This window comes from Hemicordylus capensis, chromosome 5 (genome assembly GCF_027244095.1).
Source record: "Hemicordylus capensis ecotype Gifberg chromosome 5, rHemCap1.1.pri, whole genome shotgun sequence".
Lineage (NCBI taxonomy): Eukaryota > Metazoa > Chordata > Lepidosauria > Squamata > Cordylidae > Hemicordylus > Hemicordylus capensis.
Window position 1 is genome coordinate 178,278,878 of NC_069661.1, and position 26,701 is coordinate 178,305,578.

At 39.6% G+C, this 26,701-nt stretch overlaps 1 protein-coding gene and 1 long non-coding RNA gene across 3 annotated transcripts in view; one reads left to right on the forward strand and one right to left on the reverse strand.

Annotated features, from left to right (window-relative positions):
* Window positions 1-26,701, forward strand: part of CNTN1 (contactin 1) — a 309,859-nt gene that overhangs the window by 145,460 nt on the left and 137,698 nt on the right. The gene's annotated exons all lie outside the window — the stretch shown is intronic.
* LOC128328353 (uncharacterized) overlaps window positions 19,370-26,701 on the reverse strand; it is an 87,992-nt gene continuing 80,660 nt past the window's right edge. Inside the window, exon 3 of the long non-coding RNA XR_008309160.1 lies at window positions 19,370-19,556. This is a non-coding gene — a long non-coding RNA (uncharacterized LOC128328353). The remainder of the gene's footprint in view (window positions 19,557-26,701) is intronic.

Below are 26,701 nucleotides of genomic sequence, written 5' to 3' on the forward strand. Positions count from 1 at the left end.
ATGACAGTTGATTCTCCCCACGCTGATGGAGTTTATATTCATGCAGCAATTTTATGCAAGGTGCTACATGAATATAATAGGACACCGGAATTCAGATTTCTGTCCATGAAGGCTTACGCGTATGCTGGTAAAATATCTAAATCATTCACTTCTTATGTGTCACTCATTCTAGAGCTGAATATGATATGAAAAGCTTTCCAAGGCTAACTTGTACAGAAATCTGTGCAAATGCATATTATATTTGATATGTAAGTAAGTTTATTGTTGTAACCACAGGTCATAACCCACATATTAAAGCATAATATAAAACATAAAACATTACAGCTGCTTAAAGCTACATTATAGCTGCATTATATCATGCTTAAAGAAAAACAGATAACATACGACAGTAAAAACAGAACTAGCTAAACTTCATGCATGTGAAAATAAAAAAAGAATAGATGTTATCCTAAATACCTAGCTGCAGATACAACTCTGAAGGGTACAATTCAAATAAGAGAGCTACTCCTGGAACTACAACTTAACCAGATGTGTAGCAAGGCTAGCAGATACATTACAATTAGTTTTCTTTCTAATTTTAAAAGACAATAAAGTAAAAATGGCCACTTGATAACTAACATAAGGAAACACATCTACCAGTAAGTAAGTAATACATTCTGTTTCAGAACCTGTGTATTTATCAATATTATTTCTTTCTTTTATTGTTTCATAAAAGGATTAGTGTAGGACGTAATGTTTAATGTCTTCCACTAGCCCCACAGGGGCAGATATTTAATTTTTAATCACTATGTTTCTATAAATCCATTGCAAGCAAGATGTAAACTAATCAGCCAGAAAGTTAATTTTAGGGGCAAGTCATCATTATAATTTGTGCTGACAAATTATAGCATTAGGCCATGCATAGTAGAAATATGGAGGGCAATGATTGTATTGATGTGGCATTATGGATGCTATAAGGGGATCTGTCTGACAACTGCCTTATCATAGTTTAATTAAAATCTTCAAGCTTGTCTTTGGCACTATGGTAGAATACTTTATTGCCATATGATGAACGTAACCTTTAGAGAGTGTGTTCAGTTGTCTCTTTTGCACATGATGTCTCTGAACTAGTTGAGAGGTTGGTGACACACAGCTTTTGAGAGACAAAATTACTTGTTTGTGTTCTGAAGGCCTTTGGATGCTGAGTCACTGAGAGCATTTTAGGCAATGCTCACTTGCCCGCTGGCAATATATTATTCAGCAGCTCTTGTAATGAAATGAGAAGTGTTTACTGAAAAGGATAACTGAAAAACGTGTGGAAGCAGGCAAGCCTTGAAAATTCTTGCCAGCAGAAACATTATTAAAAGTAGTGGTTTCTAACACACCTCTGGCTGTGTTATCTCTGCATGTTAAGTGGAAAGATGCCATCTTGTTGAAATAACAATAACATGAATGCACATAACTAACACAATAAATCTATGTAGTAAATAAAAGGGTGTATATTGGTTAAACTGTGCTGCAAAAAGAAAAGAAAAGAAACTGTGCTTGTTATTTTTTTCACTGACCTACATCTCTGACAGTTTTATGTCCTCATGCATTTTGCTAACTACAATATTTTCTAAGGGAAAAATAATACAAAACCCTGATACTATTAATAGAGTAGGCAGCAAAGGTTTGCCGGCAAAGGTTCCATGTTCTTTGCCTGGCATCTCCAAGACAGGGCTGAGAGAGACTCCTGCCTGCCACCTTGGGGAAGCTGCCTGACGCCAGTCTGTGTAGACAAGAATGAGCTAGATGGACAAATGGTGTGACTCAGCAGAAGGCAGTTTCTTATGTTCCTATGAAAGAGCCATACTCCTCCAGACATAGAGCATGTCTTTGTCAGTGAGGAGGGAAAGGTGTGAAGGAGAGACTGCTTCAAACACCTATGGTCCAAGTAATTGTGGATCCGGAAACATGGAGATTGCACAAGATGAGGCTACTTGGAAAAACTACTTTTCCAGCCACACAATGGTGTCCTCCACACCATTTCATTTCTTTGCTGTTCTGTTCTACAGTGAACAGAGTATCATTGTACTTTGTTCCTGGCTCTGCATCTCCTCTTCATCTACCTGAATTCCCATCTTATTCACATCTGACCTTTCCCCCCAGCAGTAATCTGGCAGTGTGGAATTCAATTCGGAAGCAGAGTTGGCAAGAATAAGTGCTAAAGAAGACCTTATGTAGCATAGTGACTGTGAGATTGAGCGATTAATCAGAACTTTCACAATTTGAATTTTACCTCTGCCATGAATTCACTAGTCACTTAGGCAAGGTACTCTGCTCCCCTGCTGCAATATGAGGCTAATGATACCTTGCAAGGTTGATGGAATCATCAAGGCAAGGTAATACATGTTAAATGCCAACTAATGGTGCACCGGGGAAATGACTTGACTAGCAAGCCAGAGGTTGCCGGTTCAAATCCCCACTGGTATGTTTCCCAGATGATGGGAAACACCTATATCGGGCAGCAGCAATATAGGAAGGTGCTGAAAAGCACCATCTCATACTGCACGGGAGGAGGCAATGGTAAACCTCTCCTGTATTCTACCAAAGACAACCACAGGGCTCTGTGGCCGCCATGAGTCGACACCGACTCTACGGCACACTTTACTATTAATACATATGAAGCACTTTGTATACTCAATAAATACAAGTGCTAAATGGCACTAAAATAACACCACTACATGTGGTGGTGGTTTCCCTGTGGATTAGCTTGTTGGGAAATGGCATGAAGGAAATTATGATTATGTTAGAGATAAATAGCCTTTTTACCACACCACAAAGATCAACATCAAACACATAAGATGGATAGGAATGGCACTGACAACAGCAATAGTAGGGTGCTTGAGGTCATACTAGCTGGGAAGGATGAATGAGTAGGTCTTTTTTCAAGGGGAACTCCAGATAAATTCAAAACTCTGGGATAAGAAGTCTTTATGTCCCACACACTTTCTACTTGGTTGCTCAGACTCTGGATTGTTATGAAAAGAACATACAAGACATATGTTCTTTTCATAACAAACCAGAGTCTGAGTCCTTTGCTGCCGTGTCAAAAACAGTATAATGAGGATATTTAGAATATAAGGGGCTTTTGTAAATGGCTTGACCTTTTCTTCATTAAGTTTAAGTTCATTCTGTAATATCCAGGAATCATTTTGGAATAGTTAGGAGTTGCATATGAAGGTTAGAGTACCTTGATTCTCACATACTCACATCTTTATATGGTCAATAGCTACTATATATATATTTGTTGTATTGTTTTATGTCTGTTTTTATATGTTTTTATACTCTTAGTATGTTGTTTTTATTGTGTTTTTATTGTATGTTTTTAACTTTTGTAAACCGCCTTGGGGCTATATTTTAACGAAAGGCGGTATAAAAATGCAAAAATAAATAAATAAATAAAAAAATATATAGCTTTTACCTGTAACCAAGAGCCGCCTCTACTTTTGCTGATTATGTCTCACACCTCAACAAGATACTGACACTCTGAAATCCTAGTTTCTATTCTCCATGCTTAAGCATTTGTCTGAAAAGACAAAGGCGTTACGTGAGGAGTGATGGCAGGTTGCTGAATTGGATTCCCATGATGTAACCCAGTGCTGTCTTGAATCCCTGTTATGTGGAATGCTAAGGTTCCTTATCCGTGGATGCCTTTTCTTCTGTAATAATCCCTTCCCTTCTTCACTGCTAAGATCTCTCAGCCAACTGATAGCAGTTCAAAGCTTATTGTGTTCATAGCATACACATTCATACACTTATGTTGGCTTAAAAAAAATCTAAGAACCATACTGGGCAGCTTACCTACCCCCATATGGGATATTTTCTGAGGGACCCTATTAAGAATAGTATTTTCCCTTTAAAACAATATTGTATTGCTTAAGACAGAGGTACAATGCAGTGTGTTCTTCTCTCCAAAATGTACTTAATTTCCTACTTCACATCAGATAAAGTTGTTTTTATTGTGTCCAGTTATATACTCTGAGCATAATAAAATGCTTTCAGGACACGTGCTTTACTTTCATTACTGCTTCTTTCAAATTGGATCTGTATGGGGCAAATTAATCATACCTTGTCTGATTTATTTAGGCTACCTTCATTACATATAATGAATACTTAAGAAGAACTCATGCTTGAATCCATCATATAGAATCATATGTATTCTCATGGTGTGTTTTTTAACTACTTCATTAGTATTGCTAAAAGAGGAATACTCATGCTGTGATTCTATATAACAAGAGAAACTGTGATGAAGAAAGGCACTGGAAAATTAAAACTTCTGGAAGGAGGAAGGTTAAGCAATTGTACCTGTAGGCATGTCCCCAAAAGAGTTAATCTTTGAGGCTTGGTTGCCACTCTCTGAATATTCAAATTGTACATATTTCAGAATTCATAAATGTTTAATATATTTTTTCAAAAAAATTAAAAACATTTGCATAAGAAGTAGTATAAAAGCTTTCCCCTCTTTGAAAGGAGAAGATGAAGCTAGTTATTTTAGTTATTTTAAAAGTAAAACATCAAGACTGCATTGATTTACACCTGGAGTGTGTAATTAGCATTCCATCAACTTTGTGTTAGTTTGTGGAGGTGTAACAGATAATACTATTCTGTGTGGCAAAATAAAATCCCTGTTCTTACTGGTTCTGTAGTAAGGATCTGCCTGAATGACTGTGTGATGACAGCAGCCAGGAGTCTTCTCTTGGTACACTAGTGTGTCAAGCCAGAGCTCAGAAACTAATTACCAGTTAAGACAAAAGTGCTGCTTCTTAAGCCACTGTGAGCAAAACTGAAAATATCAAAATAATATCCAATAAAAACTAGGCTCATGTACTGAATTGCATCTTCTATCTTATCTTGTACTATAGCTTATTAGTGTCAGAATTTATAAATACATTCATATTCAGTTTTTTTATATGGACTTGCTACCTTTTGCTGAGTGGTCCCACTAATCAATCACAGATGATAATTTTAATACATAAAAAGAGACTGAAATGGTGTTCTCACTGAAAGGGGTGGTGGTGGTGGTGGTGGACCCTGTCTAAAGATACTGTAGGTGAATAGGAGAGTTATAAATGGTAATAGATGTTTAAAAATAGAGATCAGCATAGAAAGAACATTCCTCTAACCATCCTTCCCTGTGTGTGTATCGCAAACATCATTCCCTCCCCTCATTTACTCTCCCTTGTGAAGATAAATGCTGTGTTTCAGTGTATTTCAAGGTGACTTTTCTCAGTTGTTTTTCCTACTGCATCTGTTGCAATCTCATACATCAGATAGATGCTATTTTTATTTTTATTTTTCCTGACCCTAATATATTTCTCTTGTACTTGGAATTTTAAGAATTTGTGTGTGCTATCAGTTCTTGTTCAGCTGTCAATATTTCCATAAATATATTCCAGATAGGACATAATAGAACAAAATTAGCTTTGATCTATTTCTAAATTTTAATTAAGATATTCACCTGAAGAAGATATTTTGTAATGAACCTATGAGGATCCGTTCTACAGACTTGTGTGCTTTGTGAAATCTCCCTGAATGAATGAATGTTATATAGAATCACATCATGATTCCAAGCTTGTCCATTACTTTCGCTCATGTGTGTATGACAATAATCAACATGCATGGTTAGAAGTTGGATGGGGCAGGGATCAGTTATCACTTTACTAGGGGTTGCTTAACTATTATCTGCATGTTCTTGAACAGAACAAGGGAGGGGTGGATTTGGGGACTATGAGTGCATTCCAGGAAGCCTCTGAACATGTCAAATGCCATTTTTGTGGCTGCTACCATTGCTGATTTGCTAGAAGAGTCAGTGAAATCAAAATCAGGAATGTATATACAGTATTGTCCAAAACTAACCAGCCAAGGCAGGATGTTTCAGTATGCCTCATAATAAAGCCCGATTTTGCTTGGTTACTGAATCTTTATGTTTTGTGTCATGAATGTGAAATTGATAATCCTGCAGGCAGGGGTGTAGCTATAATTGAGCGGATGGGTTCAAAGAACTCGAAATAAGCTCCTGAGGGGTCCCCAGCTCCACCCCTTCCTATTTTCTTCATTATCTCCCTCACTTGGAGTGGCCGCTGGAGAGAAGGGCGAACACAGGCCCCTCACGCATAGCTATGTCCCTGCCTGCAGGACAGGAAGTTCTTTGTGGATATATTTATTTGAGCATTAAGGGCTGTGGCCGGCATCCAGATGAATGAAGTGCTGGTGCAGTAATAGTGCAACATGCACTATGAAGGAGGGGTGATTTTCTCTGATCTCCCATTCCTTCTGAAGCCCACTCTCCAAAATTATCTCTCTGAAGTACTACTTCACATCCAGGTGCTGTTGATACAGTGTCAGCTGGTGCAGCCTGTCTCCCTAACTGTAACACTTAAATTTGTGTTTTTATGTTATATATGTGTATATATACAAACAATTTTAAATGGTACAGTTATGAGACTGGCTACTTCAGTAACTGGTTTACATCAAGATTAAATTACTCATAATCAGTCTTTCTGAAATTAATGGGAACTTGTCTTATTATTTTCACTGGGAATACTAATTAGTAACTTAGTCTGGATATAAGCCACTAAGTGTAGACCATCTCATAACTGTACTATTTAAATGTCCGCCTGCCTGCCTGCGTGCCTGCCTGCCTCTCAATCTCTCTCTCTCTCTCTCTCTCTCTGAATGGTGTACCTGAGCTGAAGGTTTGTGACAGAAGGTGTACTCTTGTTTAAAAAAAAAAAAAAGATTGTGTGCCCCTGAACTATGTTAGAGAAATAATGTGCTTTCTGTGATCCATCCTCCTCAGTCAGGAGGCAGGATGGTTTGTTTTTCACTAACTTCAGCTATTAAAGTACAACGCTAATTCAATCTACAGTATATTGCAGGAGTCCAAATGAAAGCTTACCAAAGCATGAAGGAGTGAAATGAAATTTTTGTAGGAGAGCAGCATCTGCAGTCAGTTCAGCAGCCTACATACTTGTTGCCACCTGAAAATTCAATAGTAGTACAGGACTAGGCGAAACCAGAATATGGGCATCCAACTGACAACCGTAATACCATTTATTAAAACACATCTATCCCATGTTTAAACCCAAATGACTAAAAAAGTTATGATATCTCCTGGTCTGTCTGTCTATCTAGTCACCTTAAGTGGCGCAGTGGGGAAATGCTTGACTAACAAGCAGAAGGTTGCCAGTTCGAATCCCTGCTGGTACTGTATTGGGCAGCAGCGATATAGGAAGATGCTGAAAGGCATCATCTCATACTGCACGAGAAGAGGCAATGGTAAACCCCTCTTACCAAAGAAAACCACAGGGCTCTGTGGGTGCCAGGATTCAGAATCGACTTGATGGCACACTTTACCTTAGTCTGTCTATCTATCTATCTATCTATCTATCTATCTATCTATCTATCTATCTATCTATCTATCTATTATTTAAGTTCTATACCACCTTTCATTAAAATAACACCAAAGCAATTTACAGTATAATTAAAATGCACAATTAAAAGAATACAAAATCAAAAATACAAATAGTAAATTTAAATATAAAAATACTATATTAAAAAAACTCTATAAACAACCTATAAACAAACCCAGTGTAGTTACCCCCAAAACTTACCTGGTTGCCAGTAGGGATGTGCACAAATTGATTTTTTCCATTCAATCTGTACCAAATAACCCCGATTTGTTTTGGGTCTGAATCTGCCCCCCCAAATCACCCCAGATTCAATTTGTACCTGAATGTTTTGAATCCAAATCGATTTGGGGCAAAAGAGTGGGATGGGTGGTGGTGCCCAATGGGTGGAAACTACCACCCAAATTTCAAATAAATTGGTCAAAGGAGTGATTTTTTTTTTAATTGAAGTTGGCACATCTTTAAGCTTTTTCTCATAGGGAATAATGGGGATTTCAGCAGCCTTATAGCTCCACGTGGGGGGCACCAGGGTGGCCCAGAGCGATTGTGGTGGGTGCCCAATGGATGCAAGGAAGCTACCACCCATATTTCAAAGACATTGGGCAAAGGGGTGATTTTTTTTTAAAATGAACTTCACACATCTTTAAGCTTTTTACCATAGGGAATAATAGGGATTTCATCAGCCTTATTTATAACTCTTAGTTATAATTCTAAGAATCCACTATCACTGCTCATCTTTGTTCATTCACAGTCTTCTTTGGTGCAAATGATGAATGAACTTAGAAAGAATCCACTCCCATTTCCTACCAGAGAATCTACTCTCAGAACACCTCACACATTGAAAACAACAAAACGCAGTGCCCATGGGCTTGTCATTTTGGGGGTAATTTTACCCTATGTGCACATATACCTTATATACCCTGTGCACTACAGCACAATCCGCACTGGGCCACCCTGGTGCCCCCAAATGGAGTTATGGGGCTGCTGAAATCCCCCATTATTCCCTATGGGGGGAAAGCTTAAAGACTTAAAAAAATTAAATCACCCCTTTCACAAATTTCTTTGTAATCTGGATGGTAGCAGGCACCCATTGGGGCATTGCCACCCAACTCATTCTTCTGCCCCCGGAACCCCTCTTCTGCCCTGAATCTGCCACAAAGTCATGCCAACTTCAAACAATTTTTAAAAAAACACCCTTTGCCCACTTTCTTTGAAATCTGGGTGGTAGCTTCTTTGTACCCATTGGGCACTTCCACCCACCACAACCCACTCTGGGCCACCCTGGTGCCCCCTCAGGGAGTTATAACTAAGGCTCTTCTTGCTCTTCTCCCCAGCATTTTCCTGTAGATGTTAAAAAGCACTGGAGACAGGAAAGTAGATGTTAAAAAAACATTGGATGTAGGAATTAAGAATGTATTGTGGGGATAATAATTGGTTGCTCATTGTAGTGAGACATCTGTTAGAGAGCTCAACATTTTGAGTTGCTGAGATGTGGGTTGAAAAACATAGTCTAAGGTTTTCCTTCTCTAAGTGTGTGATGAAAAGGCCATTAGATGATTCCTTCAACGAATATCTTGATGTTTCTGTCCCTGTGACATTTTGAATAGCAGGCTGCGTGAAATCTGGTCATAGTGTGCAAACTGTGATCCACTCATGTGCTCAAGGATAAATGTGTCCAAGGGATTAAAAAAAAACATACTCTCAAATTTATCATTATCTACTGTCAACCATGCTCAGTGAATAATTGCATGGTTATGTGAACCATGAGATCATAAGCATGGTTATGTGAATCATGCTAAGTTAATAATTGCAAAAACCTTGCAAGAGGAAAATAATGTATTATCTAAAATTTCCCAAGTATATTTTTACTACAAGGGCTCAAATGCATGGTTCTCTGAAGTAATGGATTAAGGACTGAATAAGACCAGGCTTTGAGCACATAATGAAGCAACATAGAGGTTGGACTGTTGTAATGCCAGCCATAAATCAACTTAGAAACCCCTTTGATTTGGACTTTTCCATGGCAGAAAAATTGCTAGTTATCCTAAACATTTAATATGAATTGCTTTTGGGATCCTGGGTTGGCAATAAAATGGGATATAATACATTTGGGGAAAAACACTCATCCAAGCACAGCAACTTGTATCTTGTTCACTCAGTTGTGTAGGCAAATCATATATACAAATATTCAATGGCTTAAAATCACCTGCAAGTTTCTTACGCATTTAAATGATCTCCATACATATATGAAAATAAATATGGAAAAGGTTTAAAAATTACTACATCAGTTATGGGAACATTCTGCTCTGTTTTCATGCCTGCTTGAGGACACTGATGACTTAAATTTTGTCTTTAAATTTTTTGGAAGAGTCACAGGGCATTCTTAATCTTATTTTCAAGTGAAAAAAATGACCATGCAAAGAAGCCACCTTTCATATTGACATTATAAAAAATGAGAAGCAAACTGGAAAGAGCAAAGTGATGTGTTTAAGGTATATTTGAATCATTCCTGTATATATTTTCATCTGTTAAGATGAGAACGACAGCATGGCAATTTGAAATAAGCCTAATTTAACTGCATCCCCGATCATCCTTTCCCCCATTATATTCAACACTATGGAGTAAGAAGATGTACATAAATTAATGTGACTTCTGTCCCCATGTAGGCTTTACCAAAGCAGAGAGTAATTTGGTCTGTGCAGTTATTTTCTAAAGCAGAACTGTAGCAGTGTGTGTCATTAAAAAAAGTTATCTGAATCTCATAAATCTTTCTTGCCTGAAAATCTGATTTTAATCAAAAGCTATTGAGGTTTCATATAATTATATAATACGATGTAAGAAGAGTGCAGTTTGATCGAGTGATTTTGTAAAATAACAGGTATTGATGTGAAACTGTAGAAGTAATGCTAGCTCCATAGTAAGATAGCAGAAATTATCTTCTAGACAGGAAAATAATGCATTGAAAATAGGGTTGTTGACTGATTAAGAACAGTCTTAATCAGTTTGTTTAGCCGACTTTGAATACATTTGCATATTACCAAAAGCTTAATATAGGTGGCTTTTTAAAATATTGAAAGAAGTATAAGATAACCGTTAAATCTAGTTACCATTCAATCTTAAAAGGAAACACAGGAAAGATTTTTTAATGTTCTTTTACAAGAATATGCCAGAACAAAAAAGCTGAACTATTCTGTTCCCCTTAAAAAACAACAACAACAAAAAATCACACCCCCACCACCAACTGCCCCACCCCCACCCCCTTTCCCACCCCCTCAGTGCTGAGCAAAGCGCAGCAAAATGGTTGTCTTTACATGGTGCTGGGGGATTTTGCAAAGTATTCAGATTTGGCCAAAGCTTCACACAGGACCAACTCATAATTAGTCGGGGGGTGGGGGGGCTGCACTTAGGTTTAGTGGAGGCTGTCACTGGCCCCTTGGCCTTACAATGAAGAACACGGTGCAAGCCAGTGGCAGTAAGGATTTCCCTGTATTTTGTTCACTGTCTTAGGGAGCTGGATAGAATGTCACAGAATTCTGCTGACTCAAAGCATTGCCCTGTGTTAGGAGGGTGATCAAATAAAGTAAGGCTGAAATATTCTGTTGTTTGGTCAACATCATAGTTGCTTCCTATCCACATAAAGAAGCCTGGAGGCTCAGTATAAGAAAATGTCTCCACTAATTCTCATTTTGCATACAGTACTTGCTTCTGTGTGTTGTGAAGTCACAAAGCTGGTTCATGAAATATTACACATATGGCTGCATCTATCACTGAGTATGAAGTCAGTAGTCCCTTAAGGCCATCTCACACTGAGATTCAATCCACATAGGAAAAATTTGTGTGAAGCAGCACTAAAATTTGTCAGTGTGTGAGAGAGAGCTAGATATGCCTTAATTAGCAGATAGGTAGATAAATGTATATTCTTTTATCTATAGAATTCTATTGTTAGTGACTTAATAGTATATTTAGTGTGAAGAGAGTATTCTGGGAATAGTGTATACAAGAGCCCAATTCAATTCATACAAGAGCTGGTCTTGTGGTAGCAAGCATGAATTGTCTTGTTTGTTAAGCAGGATCCATGCTGGTTTGTATTTGAATGGGAGACTACATGTGAACACTATAAGATATTCACCTTAAGGGATTTGGCTGCTCTGGGAAGAGCATCTGTATTGCTTGCATGTAGAAGGTTCCAAGTTCCCTCCTGGCATTTCCAATATAGGGCTGAAAGAGACTCCTGCCTGCCACCTTGGAGATGCCACTGCCAGTCTGTGTAGACAGTACTGATCTAGATGGATCAATGGTCTGACCTGGTAGAAAGCAGCTTCCTGTGTTCCTGTATGTTACCAAAGTGGCATGGGGACTGCTTCTCTGGCCAGTTCTATGCCACTTTGTTAACATCTGTAAAAAAAGAGCATTTCTAATCTGCTGAATGATGAGGCTCTTCCTCATGTGCAGAGTAGTTGCTTAGCAGGGTGGACTTGTCTGGCTTAAACAGGTCATAAATGGCAACAAAAGGTGTTACTAAATCCCTATGGAAGTTTTGAGATAATGTATTGTGTTTCACTTGCCAACTGAAATAGTCACAATTTTGGTGGTTTGCATCTGTAATGCCATTAGACTTTGCATCATTTAAGCCATATTGAGGTTGTTCTCATGACCGGACATGCAGGGTGGTGGGCGGGCGGCGGGAAAGGCTGCTTAAACTTACCTTCCCCGCAGATCATTAATGAGCCCTTGCTGATCACAATCCCAGACAATCACTGGCTGCCCCAGGCAGTGTGGAGGTTGGGGGGCTGGGACACATCGTTCTGGCCCAGGAAATCCTACAATGCATCGTGTGAGTGTGCAGTGCTTTGTGGGGATCCACACAGCGATAGGCAGGAGTCCATCAGTGTTACAGTGCCAGGTGAAACATCCCGTGCTGCACACAGGAAAATGTGGTTGAGGGAGCACTCAATCTCTTAACCCCTTTTAAGAGTCGGGCTCCCTAGTGGGTTTGTGGCCTAGAGCCGGTCGGCTCCTATGGGCAGCCTGGGCTTGGCTGCCCTAGCCTGGTCTTGGCTGCTTGTAAGAACAGCCTCATTAAGTTTTCATAATTCTTAAGGTGTATTAAGCTTTAATAGTAATTAAAGTGTTCATCTGGATGATGGTGAGGATGAGAACATGATGAAAAACTTGATATTTTGGAGTAATTAAATTCACCTTTTATGAATCCAGTTAATTGTATTTAAGTTTGTTAATCAAATGCCTAGTAATATCTCACAAATAAAATATGTTTCTATCTTTCTAACCACATTTTACAAATGTTTCAGCTTTTCCTTTTTTTTTTTGCATCTTTATTTTGATATTTAGAATAAGGCTATATTCCACTGCTATTTAAAGAAAGAGCTTTAAGATATCAAGTATCTAGAATGCATTTTTTTCTTTACTGACATCCAGAATATCAGCAGCACTGGTGCATCTCACATAGCAAAGGTAAAAGTAAAGTTGTGCTGTCATGTCGGTGTCAACTCCTGGCGACCACAGAACATGTGGTTTTATTTGGTAGAATACAGGAGCGGTTTACCATTGCCAACTTCCTCACAGTAGAAGATGATGCCTTTTAGCATTTTCCTATATTGCTGCTGGCCTATATAGGTGTTTCCCATAAGCTGGGAAACATACCAGCGGAGATTTGAAAGAGCAACCTCTTGCTCCCTAGGCAAGTTACTGCCCCGCTGCGCCATTTGGTGGCATCCAGCGCTTTATTGAGTTTAACAATGCACAAGTTCTCGGGTCGGGTGGGGGGAGTTGAGAAGACCTCCCCTTTCTTTGGTAAGTATTCTGTGCCACCTGAAAATATATCCCTGAGGACTTCTGTCCTCTCAGGGAAAAATGTTTGAGTATCACACAGAGTGCTTCTAGGGGAAAGGGAGGTCGTCCAAATCCCCTCCCCACCATGTCTGAGTGCTAGTTCAGCATTAGTCAAATTAATCAATAGCACCAGTACAGCTCATATAATTCTGGTGCTTTGTTAATTTGGATGTTGCCCACTGTAATTCTTTTTGTCATGTTATATAGCAAGTTGAATTGTCTTATAGCATTCTTGTTTGGTACATCTGCTAAATCAGATTAAGGACATTTTAAATGAAGCACACTGAATAAACTTTGTTTCCTTTCAAAATAAATAAAGACAGTGGCTGACATCTTCAATAAATTTACTAGAGGATGTCCTATTAAAATTAAGTAGTCATTTAGATTACTTCTTATTAAATAGTACTATTGAGAATTAAATAATCATTTAGACTACTCCCTATTGAGTAGTATTATTGAGAAATCTAATCAGGATGTCAGCCAGTAAATGCCTATATAAGATCTGCATCTGCATTTAGTTTCAGTACAGAAAGTGATATGGAATAGTAATTTTAATTTTTAAATAACACCTATCTGCTCAGAACATAGAAGTGTTCTAATTTTTACTCAAACATCCCTAGTATTAATGCTATACTGTAATATTTTTGCTCATTACTAAGTGTAGGATACTAAATTGAGAGGTGGAAGTTCTAACAAGAAAAATAATGGCCTTCATTTGGGGTAAATACTGCTTATTTTCTTCCCTTATGAATCCTAATTCCCTCCTTCACTTTATGCTTCACGGAAAACCACAGTTTGCAAATACATTCAAACAAGGCGAATTATGGTTTGCAAGCATCATAATTTTCCTCTAACTGTGTGTTTTAATTAGTTTTCGGTTCTGGTTTTGAAGCTCTGTGTGTGTGTGTGTGTGTGCGCGCGCGCGTGCGCACGTGTGTTTGTTTGTAAACCACAGTATACCTTATTCCTATGTAATAGTAAAGAGAACTCCTTAATGGGAGTTGCTGGCAATGAAATATAGTTTCTCCATACATGTGATAGATAGATAGATAGATAGATAGATAGATAGGATTCAATTCAGTCACTTCAGTACATACTGTTATCTCCAAGCAAATTTTATCCTGCAATTTTTGCATAGTGGTACCTGATGCAGAAATGTGATGCAAAACTTTAGTGCAAAACGTTAGCCTCCATTTTACAGAACATTAGCCTTCATTCTGCGATTTGCAAGAACAGGTTTCTTCATTGTTGTAGAGATGGTTTTGAAAAATGACACAGTGGTGAGATCTGCAAAGGTTCCAGTGTGAATAAGGAGGAGACTTGTGCCCTCAGTTATCACCCAGAGACACAAGTTTTGGGTGGTATATAAGTATGTCAAATAAATAAATAAAATAAAATTTCCCTGTTTCCTTACAGTATATAGTATTTCCTAGGGATCTGTGAACTGGCTCGAGGTTGAGCTGGTTTGCCATCGGACCAGTCCAGCTCGAGGCCTCATCCTTGAGCCAGACCGGGCCCAGTTTGGGGTCATGACCCAGGTCACGCAAATGGCCAGGGTGCATGCGCAGTGGCCTCCAAAATGGCCAAGGACACCGGACAAAGGGCCAGAATGGCACAAAGACAGGCTGAAATTACCCTTGAAAGTGTGGGGAAAGGCCAGCGGGGGAAGGGAGAAATGGCAAAGACTTACACACACCCATGGCCATGGCAGCTAGGGGTGTGCATTAATCAATCTTTCGTTTCGATTTGTATCCGAATTGAAACACCCCCAATTTGTTTTGGGTCTGAATCTGACTCCCTTGGATCACCCCAGATTCTATTTGTACCCGAATTTTCTGAATCGATTCAGATTTTTTAAAAGGGTCCCAGGGCAAAAAGAGTGGGGTGGATGGTAGTGCCCAATGGGTGGAAGCTACCACCCAAACTTCAAAGAAATTGGGCAAAGGTGTGGTTTTAAAAGAATTTTTGAACTTTACGCATCTTTAAGCTTTTTCCCACAGGGAATAATGGGGATTTTAGTAACCGTATAGCTCCACATGGGGGGTGCCAGGGTGGCCCAGAGTGGGTTGTGGTGGGTGGTAATTCCCAATGGGGGCAAGGAAGCTACCACCCATATTTCAAAGAAATTGGGCAAAGGGGTGATATTTAAAAGATTTAAGTTCACATGTCTTTAAGCTTTTTCCCATAGGGAATAATGGGGATTTCAAAAGCCTTAGTTATAATTATCCAGGGGGGTGGCACCAGGGTGGCCCAGAGTGGGTTGTGGTGGGTGGCAGTGTCCAATGGGGGCAAGGAAGCTACCACCCAGATTTCAAAGAAATTGGACAAAGGGGTGATTTTTAAAAGATTTCTGAAATTGGCATGTCTTTGGGGCAGATTCGGGGCAGAAATGGAGTTTCAGGGGCAGAAGAGTGGATCAGGTGGTAGTGCCCCAATGGGTGCCTGCTACTATCCAGATTTCAAATAAATTTCAGATGAGAGTGGATTCAATGTTTGTCATTGAATTCAATTTGCTACTATAAAAATCTACTCTCAGAACACCTCAGAAACAACAAAACCCAGTGCCCATGGGCTTGTGGGTTTGGGGCTGGTTGGCAGCCTATGTGCAGTACACCACTACTCTCTCTGGGCCACCCAGGTGACCCCCAAGTGGAGTTATGAGGCTGCTGAAATCCCCATTATTCCCTATCAGGAGAAAGCTTAAAGATGTGCAAACTTTAGAAATTCTTTAAAAATTACCCCTTCCACCAATTTCTTTGAAATCTGGATAGTAGCAGGCACCCATTGGGGCACTACCACCCGACCCACATTTCTGCCCCCAAAACCTCTCTTCTGCCCCAAATCTGCCCCAAAGACATACCAACTTCAGAAATTCTTTTAAAAATTACCCCTTTGCCCAATCACTCTGAAATCTAGGTGGTAGCAGGCACCTAGTTGGGCACTACCACCCGACCCACAGTGGCACTCCTAGGAGGCACCCACAGGCAGAAATGGGCACTGTCTGTTCCTATTGACCCATAGGGTGGATGCAGCACACATCAACAACAACAGCAGAGCTTTGCAAAGAACACGGTTTCCAAAGGTCATGCACATCCACTGTGTCACTCACCACATCCACTGTTCCCCACCATCCCCCCCAACAGAAATGCAATTGATCTACACACAACAGTGTGAAACAACAACAATGAAATGCACTGCCCCACGCACCCCCTCCCAATGCAGGATAACAGCAGCAGCCAGCAACAAGCAAGTGAGTAAGTGTGATATCACAGATGTAGCAGACTAGGGCAGGCAGCAGACTAGGGCCAACAACAGCATCAAATGTTGTTGGCCCTAGCATAGCTCCCCCAAGTGTTTCATCAACAAGCAGCAGACAGACACAGCTGCATCTGTGGCACCTGACCATAAGCGGGTTAAGTAAGGATGCAAAACATTCTGCCAGTGGAACAGCAAAGTTTGGCCCCCCTCTTGCCTATAAAAGTAGAAGAGTGATGATTGATGACAACAATGGCACACATTTTTTTGCATGCATTTTTTGACATTTCTGCAATGGATCGGAGCCTGCAGCACCAGCACAACCTCTTGTAGATGCAAGCAATCTAGTTTGAATAAAAATGATGATGATGTTAGAAGTCACAATATGACCCAATCTTCATTGCAACGAAGTCGAGAGAGAGAGAGAGAGAGAGAGAGAGAGAGAGAGAGAGAGAGAACCTGTCGGGTGCCCATCCATGAGGTCTCCAAAATACAGGCACAATAACAAACCAAGGCATTTGAATTGCATAATATATATACTGCTAGACTTGAGATTATGTAGGGGGAAAACAAAGCATACCTGTGCATGTGTGTTCTGCAAAAGGGTTAGTGGGTTTAATTTTTGCCATGGCCTCAGAATGCTATGTACTCTAAGTTTTTGTTTAAAGGTGGCAGTTGGGGGTGGGGGGTAAACTAAATGCGCAGTGAGGAGGCTGGAGTGTGTGCCCACTCAGAGCCTGTAGGCTGCTGGGCAGGGAACAGATACAAATATAGGCTGCTGCTGGACTGGGGTGGTGGTGGCTGAAGGCTTTCTTTCTTTAAAGGCTGCAATTGGGGGTGGGGTGGGTGGTAAATGGTTGCAGGCAGGAGGCTAGAATCTGTGCCCACTCAGAGCCTGTAGGCTGCTGGGCAGAGAATATTAATACTGATCTTTATTATGGGCACAGAGGGCTGGAGGACATGCTTCTGTTTTTTAATAATGAAAAAAAAAATGTTTGGAATGGGGAAAAAGGACAGAATTGTTTTTTTAAAACCACGGGGCTATACTACCCTTCTAACCACCTACTAGTACTAGCTAACGGGGATCCCTCCCACAGACAGAACCTCTATTTAAACTTCTTTTAAACTAAACAACACACAACTTTTAAAATTGAATTGTAACCCTAAACCTTCCTCCAAACAGGAAAAAAACCCCAAGAACACACAATTCCAGAGGGTGTGTGTGTGTGTGTGTGTGTGTGTGTGTGTGTGTGTGTGTAATGGGTACTCACTCCATCTAGGGTTTCACCCATGTTGGGTCCAGTTTTCCACTTCTGTGGTCTGGTCTCTGAGTCTACTCGGACTTCTTCAGTTTTCTTCTCCTTCAGTCTTCAAATTTTGGGGCTGGGGCAAAAGCCTGAAAAATCGGGTGGGGCGGGGGTGGTGGTGGCTGGCCAGATGGCCAGTGGACACAGGGGCTCTGGGACTGATGGCTGTCACAGACAGGCAGTAATTCTCTCAGAAGCAGGAAGGTGGTGAAAAAAGATAGAATTCTCTTTTCTTCTCTATTCCTGAATCAGCAGCAGAAACAAAAAAGCAATGCAGCAGAGAATCCACTCCATGCTGGCAGGCTGGGTGGCAAAGCATGCTGGGCTCAGGCTGGCAAGGCAGAAGGCAATAGGCAAAGCAAAGCAAAGTGCTCTCTCTTTCTTCTCCCACGAGGCAGAAAGGCAGAATGGTGGCGGCTGCCTCATTAAATCTATTCGAAAATCTCTCCTTGAACTCCCCCCCCCACACACACACCCTTGCCCCTTCTTCGACCACTCCTCTGGCCAATGTAGGGTCAGTCAGCGCTGGCAAGAACCAAAAGAGTCAGTCTGGGAATCTTCACATCAGCCCATGCTTTCATTCACCAATCTGAAGCCTGGAAGGGCGGGCAGTTCAAAACATCGTCTAAGCACAAAATGGAGACTACACAGAGATTGCCAAAAAATGGAGGTCTGAAACGACAAAACATTCGGCTCCGAAATTCAGATGATTTGTTTGGACCCAAATCCTGCCAGGCTTGCAGAGGAGCAATTTGTTTTGTATACAAATCACTCGAAATAGGTAGATTCGGGTACAGATTGTTCTGTACCCGAAATGTTTTGCACATCCCTAATGGCAGTACCCCCAGACCGCCAGGCCCAGTGGTGTGAGGTTGTGTTTTTTTAAAAAACCCTCAAACTTTAGAACCCCTGAACCAGCTCAAATTTGAGCCAAGCCAGGGGTCTGTTGGTTGAATGCAAATTTGCATTCTGTATAGCATTTCAAATAAAGCACTAAAATTGGACACATTTCTGCCAAAGTACAGGCAGTTGCATAATATGTTTCTTGGCACTGACTATGAACAGCTCTGAGTGACCTCTGACTTACAGTTTTAAACGCTTGAGAAAAACAACACTGGTGTTTGCATTATCACAGCAGTCTGGCCTGACAGGATCATGGGTTTAAAGAGATGAAACTGGACAAGCTATATTTAATAACTTTTGCGGCAGTTGAAACATGAACATTTCTGTAACATTTTCTGACAAATTCATTTGAGTGTGATGGTAAATAGGTGCTGCTGCTAATTGCTTAGATGGTGTCTCTTGTGATTTCAGCATTAATGATTGGAAAGCAGTGGGAATAGGCATGCACTGTGTTGTGTAATTTCTTCTGAGGGTGACAAGAAGAAAAATCTGGCAAAAAGACAGGATTTCAGGATGCCAGTTCAGGAGAGTAGGGAGCCTGGGGTACATGGCAAGATTGAAGAAAGGTTTGATATGGAACAGCAGGAGGTCTGATCTAAGAACTTGTTTTGCCTTCCAAAACAAGCCTGATCCAACTTTGGATTCCGGATCAGGCCTTATCACATGACTTGATCTGGCCTATTAATATTCCAGGGGCTTCTTCACTAGACTGGCAGCTTGCTTTATAGTTCTCTTCTTTTGGTGGAAGAAACCAGCTTGTAGTAGGTGCAGAATCCTTATGTCAGGCAACAAACAATACAGAATCCTCCTGCAATGGAAATGAAACGAGAGAGATTTTTATTTTCAAATTCTGATGGGAATTATATGTTTTGAGAAATGGAACAAGATATCTGTTTAACATATTATACTGGTACTAATATAATGATTTTTCTAACACATAGCTGGTTAATAATAATGTAGGACAGAAATAAATTTCATGTGTGTTTGTTTTCGCTCCTCTTGCTGAAATAATGAGTCATCCTAGACGCATATCAATTCTAAGTAGTGCAGTGACCCTGAACAGTGTACTGTTTAGCAGTTCAACCCTATACTTACTTGGGAGTGAGCCTCAAAGAACATAATGAGACCTGGTCCCAACTAAACATGCATAGGATTGCACCCTTAGTCAGACTGATTTAGACTTACTTCCAAGTCAGTGAGCATTGGCCTGTAGCCCAAATTGCACTTTTAACATGCTTTAATACCAGTGAATACTTCAACGGAAAATACAAGGTTTGGGTTATAACCTATAAAGCTCTAAACAGCTTGGGCCCTGGGTATTTAAGAGAACGCCTTCTTCGCTATGAACCACACTGCCCATTGAGAACATCTGGAGAGGTTTGTCTGTAGTTGCCACCGGCTTGTCTGGTGGCTGCTCAGGGACGGGCCTTCTCCACTGCTGCCCCGAGACTATGGAACACACTTATTGCTGAAATAAGAGCTTCCCCATCTCTTACAACTTTTAAAAAGGCAGTCGAGACGTAATTGTTCACCCAGGCTTTTAATTAGATATTGTTTTAATTGTGTTTTTAATAGTTTTAACATTTTAAATTTTAAATTGTTGTAATGTTTTAATCTTTTAATCTGTTTTTATTGTTTTGTTGTAAACCACCCAGAGACTTGCGTTTTGGGCAGTATACAAATGTAAAAAATAAATAATGTAAAATATAAATAAATGGGGAGAAAATAAATGTAAATGAACATTATTTTACTTGCAAAACTATATTTTGACACTTGTAGTGTTATTTTAGACTGAAATGTACAGTTGTGACAGTAAAATATTGATTTTCTACATAGTTTACTGTTACTAGAAGCATCATATGAACCTATGAACATTTCCACTAAAATCTCCTGGATTTTCGTCTGACTATTTTAAAGTATATTATGTCACAAAGACGCCAAATGGCTCATCCATTTGTGAGCATGATTACAAAATAGCATTATAGCCTTGTGGATAAACATTAACATTTTGCCCTTGTGTTATACTTCTCTGCCAGTGACGGTTAAGCAAAGACTTCTCTGCCTCACAGCGGGGGCCATACTGCATGCTGTGCTGCTATTTAAGGGTTTAAAACACACATGTAGGCTCATCAAAGTGTTTAATGTAACATGTAATTTGGCCCTCACTTCACAAAATGAAGAGCTATGCATACTTGTGAACTCTGATACCTGTTTCCCTGTATGTAATTCAGTACGATAAAGCCAATCACCTACCACGTATCCTGGATCAGTACATGGTTTCACAACTTTCTCTAGCAGAAGACTGTTGTCAAGGCACTGAGATACCTACTTGTTTGTAGTTACAGAGAGTAGTGGGGTTGGATTAGCTGCAGTAGATCCCTCTCTTTGTACAGTGTCTGCCTTGTGGGCGCTATTGACTGCAGCCCAGTTTCCAGTCCTCTGTGTCACTGGTATCTCAGTGCCTTGGACTCTAATCTTTTCTAGCTTGGTGTGAATTAGAATATTAATTAGTGTCTCTTCTTTGATGGATTAGAAGCATTAATTAGCCAAATAAAATTCAGAAATTATACCAGATGAACTACTGCAGCTTTGTGATAGCTATATTTTGATTTTAATCCTAATATCAGCACTATTACTGATATTACATCAAATTATCAGTTTTTGACTTTTTAAATAACTTTTAATTTGAAACTTTTTCCAAAAAAAAATGTAATTTTGATTGTTTTAAACTGGGCTGTTAATTTTTTTTAAATAGTTTAATTTTATTAGTCTAATGTTTTTTACATTGCATCTGTTTTATTAATGTTGTGAGCCAACGCAAGCAGTAGCATACTGGAGGTGCGGGGTATAAATACTTTAAATACATTTTTTTAAAAAGGTTTAAGTATACAGTATTACCATTTATTCTGTTCAGGGACCACTTAGATAGCTTGGAAGGGCTATGATTCGATTAAGTGCTTTGGAGAAAGCAACCTGATTCGCCTCAGCCAGATTTGAAGGGGTCTTTTCAAATCATGCTGAAGCTTCCACCCATCTCCACTCCATTCACATCTGTTTAGTACTTCCTGGTCTAAATCCAGATAGACATTATTTTCTTTCCTGGCAGTGAGGGTGCAATGGCTTCTGTATTTATTTAATTTAAAACAAAAAACAAAAAACTCCCCCCCCCGCTCTTTTTCTTCTTCTTTTTCTTTTTTCTTTGGTCAGTCCTGGGAAAGGTGCAGGCTATCTTGGAAATGCAGTCTCTGGAAAAACTATATTTCACCCTCTGAAAAAAACCCTATATTTCTCCTTATACTCTGCACCTTCTGGAGAGGGGACAAACCTTTGATGGCCAAATCAAGGCCTAATCATTTTTTCCTGAATTTTATCCAAAATGGACATTGGTTTGATTTGAATTTATTCAGCCCCAATATGGCCCTTGAAGATTTGTGCAACTCTTGTCCTTAGGCAATTTTGATATGAGGATTTAGCAGATAGTCACAGTTTTTAAGGAAATTGCTAATAAAATGCATGGGACAGGGGGACCTTATATCAATATCAATGGATAATACATTTTGAAGTAGGATTGGTTTTTAATAGTCAGCATTGTCTTTTAGCCTTGTGCTACTGCAGAATTAATTACATTTTTAAAATATAGGTTCAGAGAAAGATTCCTTTCAAAGATAAAATAAAGGTAAAACAAATAATAAAATCCGTAATCCGTAAAAATAAAATGATATACCTAATATGAAACATCTAATTACCATTGCTTGCCATTTCTATAAGGATTTGCATGAAATCTGGTAAGGTGGTGGTTACCTAGTTACTGTGTGCCAAATTTCAGATGACTGGTGTGGATTTTACAACAAATACAATGATCTAGGTTTACAGTGGTGGGATTCAGTTTTCACTCCTCATCTTTTTTCCTTCTTTTCTCTTCATCTTAACTATATGGGTACTTCTGTGCCTCGGTAATACTAAATATGTTGAATGAAAAAGCTGCAGAAATATGCATATACAGTCATTTGAATTGTTGCTTTTCATGGGCAAAAATGATGACATTGATTTCCCAGTACATAGCCTTTATTAGTGTGATATAATCATTCATTGTCCTGCCTTCAAAGGACTCAAGGCAGGTACTTGTGCAGCCAGAAGCATAGCAGGTGATTCAGCAGGCTGGAGAGGAATCTAACTGACAATGAAGCTGAAAATAACAATATAAGGAGTCTATGGTGCTAGTTTCCCAGGCTGCTGAAGAGTAGACAAAGCTGGCATGTGGACTGAGAGAAGTCTATATAACTAAGAGCAGTCCAGGAGCTGAAATACACAGCTAGCAGAGCTGTTGTTCCAGCAGTTTCCAGTGGGATAAGGGATTCAGTTGCCAGCAGGTCTCAGGCTTTGTTAGGGGTAGCAGCTGAGAATAGTTCTAGGGCTACCCTCAAGGTGACCTCTTACTTTCAAAGAGGCAACATCTTTTGGCAACAACAGGTTGCCAAGCAAGCACTCCTCTGCTGTTCTTGCAAAGTAGACCATGCCCGGAGGTGTCTACACTTCTTTGGGCTTGAAGGCTCAACTTGGTTGGACACATGGAGGCCTGTCAGAAGGTCTGGAGGTGGCCGAGCATCCATTCCATATTGTCAGTTCTAGTATCAGGATCATCCTTGAACCTCATCTGATTCCCTCTGAACCCCACTGGGTGGGGCTCTCCTGAGGACTCCTTGAGCGTTGAGCAGAGGGAAATCCTGACATTCATGGAATAGAGCAAAGAAAATTCTTCCATTTTAATCTTTTTTAGTTATGTGAGTGAAGAGTAAATATTTGCCTAGAAGGCAAGGAACTATAAGTGCTGAACTACATCCTGTTCATGAGCTGAGATAATGTAATTCTGAAGAGGTAAAACAAAGGACCAGCTTTGTCAAGTGTTACTGTCCTACTTGAGCAGGGCTTCAAGTAGTTAATGCTTGGTAGCATTTCATATAGTTCATACAGCACAGTACTTGTAACATGCTGCATGAACTATTTGAAATGCTATCTGAATTGCCTCACCTGCGGCCAGTTTATTTAAAGTGGCAACATTATTTGCACTTACAGCCCATTTTCATGTGAGTATGAAAATTTGGCCTTTTCCAGTGACGAAAGAGCCTTTTCTGTTTGGTATCTTGTGTATGTGTGGTAGCTCATCTCTGCTTCTAAATTAATTATGTGGAGGGAATAGAGAGCTTCCTTGTCAATGCAAGAAATTCCTGGAGGTATCCATAACTGCTATCGAATAACATCTTCAATTTTTCCAGATGATAGTCTACTTCACAATTATGCCTTCTTTGATTTAAATAACATAAAGGTGTCGGAGGAATGAAAGAGAGGACAATAATATTTTGATATCTTCTATTTCTTAGAAACTAGTTCAAAAAATCATGGTAAAGGTAAAACCTTAGCTGTTTAATAACTGGCAAGGATACTTTACCCCAGAGAGAAACAGAATGTCTGAAAGCACAGTTTCTGCTTTCTTTATCCAGCCTGATAAGTGTGTGATGAAGTATATTCTTCTTTACTATAGTGACATCCAGTGGCCAGTAGTCTGCCTGTGAACAAACTTGGGACTATGTTATGATTTCACTTCTCTTTGTGTTGCCTCTTTGCTTTGCACACTCCATTGACTGGATTCAATAACTGTGTGGAGCATGATAGGTTTGTAACTATCTTTGTACTCTGAAAGTCATATGGGCTAAAGAAGTAGTACTGTTAGGTCCAGAAGGCCATTATGTTCAACCTTTTGCTTTAGGCAGGATCTGTGCTCTCCACAGTTTTTTTTATTCGTTTATTTAAAAAACAATACAAGCTGAAATGTGTGCTCTGCAAAGCAAAGGCCAGAGAAGTGTTCATGGAACAGGTCACTCCAGGTGATTCTAGCTAGTATGCAAAGCCCTTTATAAAGAAAAGGATAATTTTGAGATTCTCTAGCTTTATTTTGTATAATTAAGATGAAGGGGGCATGTAATGAATAACGGAAAATTCGTTTTCCTCAGGATTGCCTAGGACTATATTTATTGACTAAGAACTTTGTAAAGATAGCCCGAGTGACAATTGGTAATAAAAATATATAGCTATATTATTTCATAAGATAATAAAAGCAAAACTGAAATGAGATCAGTTTTCTTCCCTGCTTTTTATCAGTTTAGAAACCAAACCAGATTTTAAATATCCCAAATAAATAAGAACCCTACAAATGCAATTGGTAATGGCTTCCTTTAGTTGTGTCAACCATTTATCTACAAATGAATGTCTTGAAGTAGGTGAAGAATTTGGAGGCATTGCTGAACAGCTGCTCCTCTACCGCAGAATATTATATGTTGTTAGCAGCAATAATAGTGTTTAAAAAACACAAGTTGTTTCTGGTGAAGTAAATGAGACTTTCAAGAGATCAAGAACTCTTGTATGCAATTTCAGGATTACAGTAGATCCGTACTGAGTTGAAGTGGATTTAGCAGGCAGTTGATTTGAAACATCTGTGGGGCAAACCACATGTTGCCAATTTATATCTGATGTAACAAATTTATCAGTTCTACAACAATTTAAGTCCTGGGTGAAAAACTTCTGTTGGCATATTCAGACTGTTCTACTATGAGGAAAAGGTCATTTATTCAGAGTTTTCTGGATACATAAATGAATGTATCTACCATTAATGCTTTGGAATTTGTGGGTTGAGCCAATCTGCCCATACCTTTTGGGTGTCTCTCTTCCAAAACAAGTTCATATAAATATCTTTGGCACAGGGGCGTAACTATAATAGGGCAAGGAGAGACAGTTGTCTTGGGGCCCACTGCCTTGAGGGGCCCCCAGAGGCAAGTCACATGACTGACTCCCCCAGCTGCGCACCCGTCCAGGCTTCCTTCAGTTGTATCTATCCTCCAAAATTGATGTGAGTGTTAAGACCTGGAGCTACCAGAACAGCATGTCTTTCTCTAGTATCATTAAATGACTTGCATAGTCCACAATTTACACTTGGGGGGGGGCATTTTAAAATCATCTCTGGGCCCACTCCAACCTTACTACGCCCCTGCTTTGGCATCTCCATGCAAAGGCAAATGTGGGTAGCAAGGTTGGGAAAGACCTCTGCCAGTCTCTTGACAGTACCAGCCTGCTGTTCTGTTTCACTGCTGTTTCATGATATGTCCAAAAATATGACTTCAGGCATTTTTATGCTTATTTTATGTTTTTAGTATACACATGCCTGAAAGCATGTTTATATTGGAACACATATGTCATGAAACAGTGTTGAGATTTTTCAGATTTCAAGAACCCCTAACTTATTAAAGTTGCAGATCTCAACCAAACCAAAGTGCTTTTAGAATAGTAGTAAAAATAATATTTAAATTAAATTATAGTGGAAAAAATGCAACTTAAATGATTTCAAGAAATAAATATGAAACCTTTTCCAGTCTTTTAATAATTATTATTCATAAATCATGGCCTTCAAGTGGTGCAGATCAGTGTCGTTTTAATAGGCTGCATTGGCTCTTTCTAGACATAACTCCTTTTATACTTCTGTGGAACTGAAATAGTCTGAGTTAATCTCCAGGCTGACTTATCTGTTGCTGTGGCAATTTAAGCTAGTTAAATCCTATTAAAGTTATGTTTTGTACTATACTGCTCCTGAAAAGTTATTCATTCAAGAATATTACTACATGACATTGCTACTGACACTGTCATTTTGTTCACTTGTTATGTGACCGTTCATGCTGTACATGATTGTAGTGCCAACAGGAGGATGCCGGTAAACTCAGCACCCTATGCCAGCATGCTCCATAGCCCATTCCCTGCTCCTCATGGATACAGCTTTGTCTGCAGAGAGAACGCCATACTTGGGGAGAGATCCTATGATGAAGTATATTGAAGTGTTTGTGCTCTCAGTCATGGGAAAGATCTATTTCTAAGCAAAAGGTTTGTCTCCACAGACAAATCTGTAGCCAT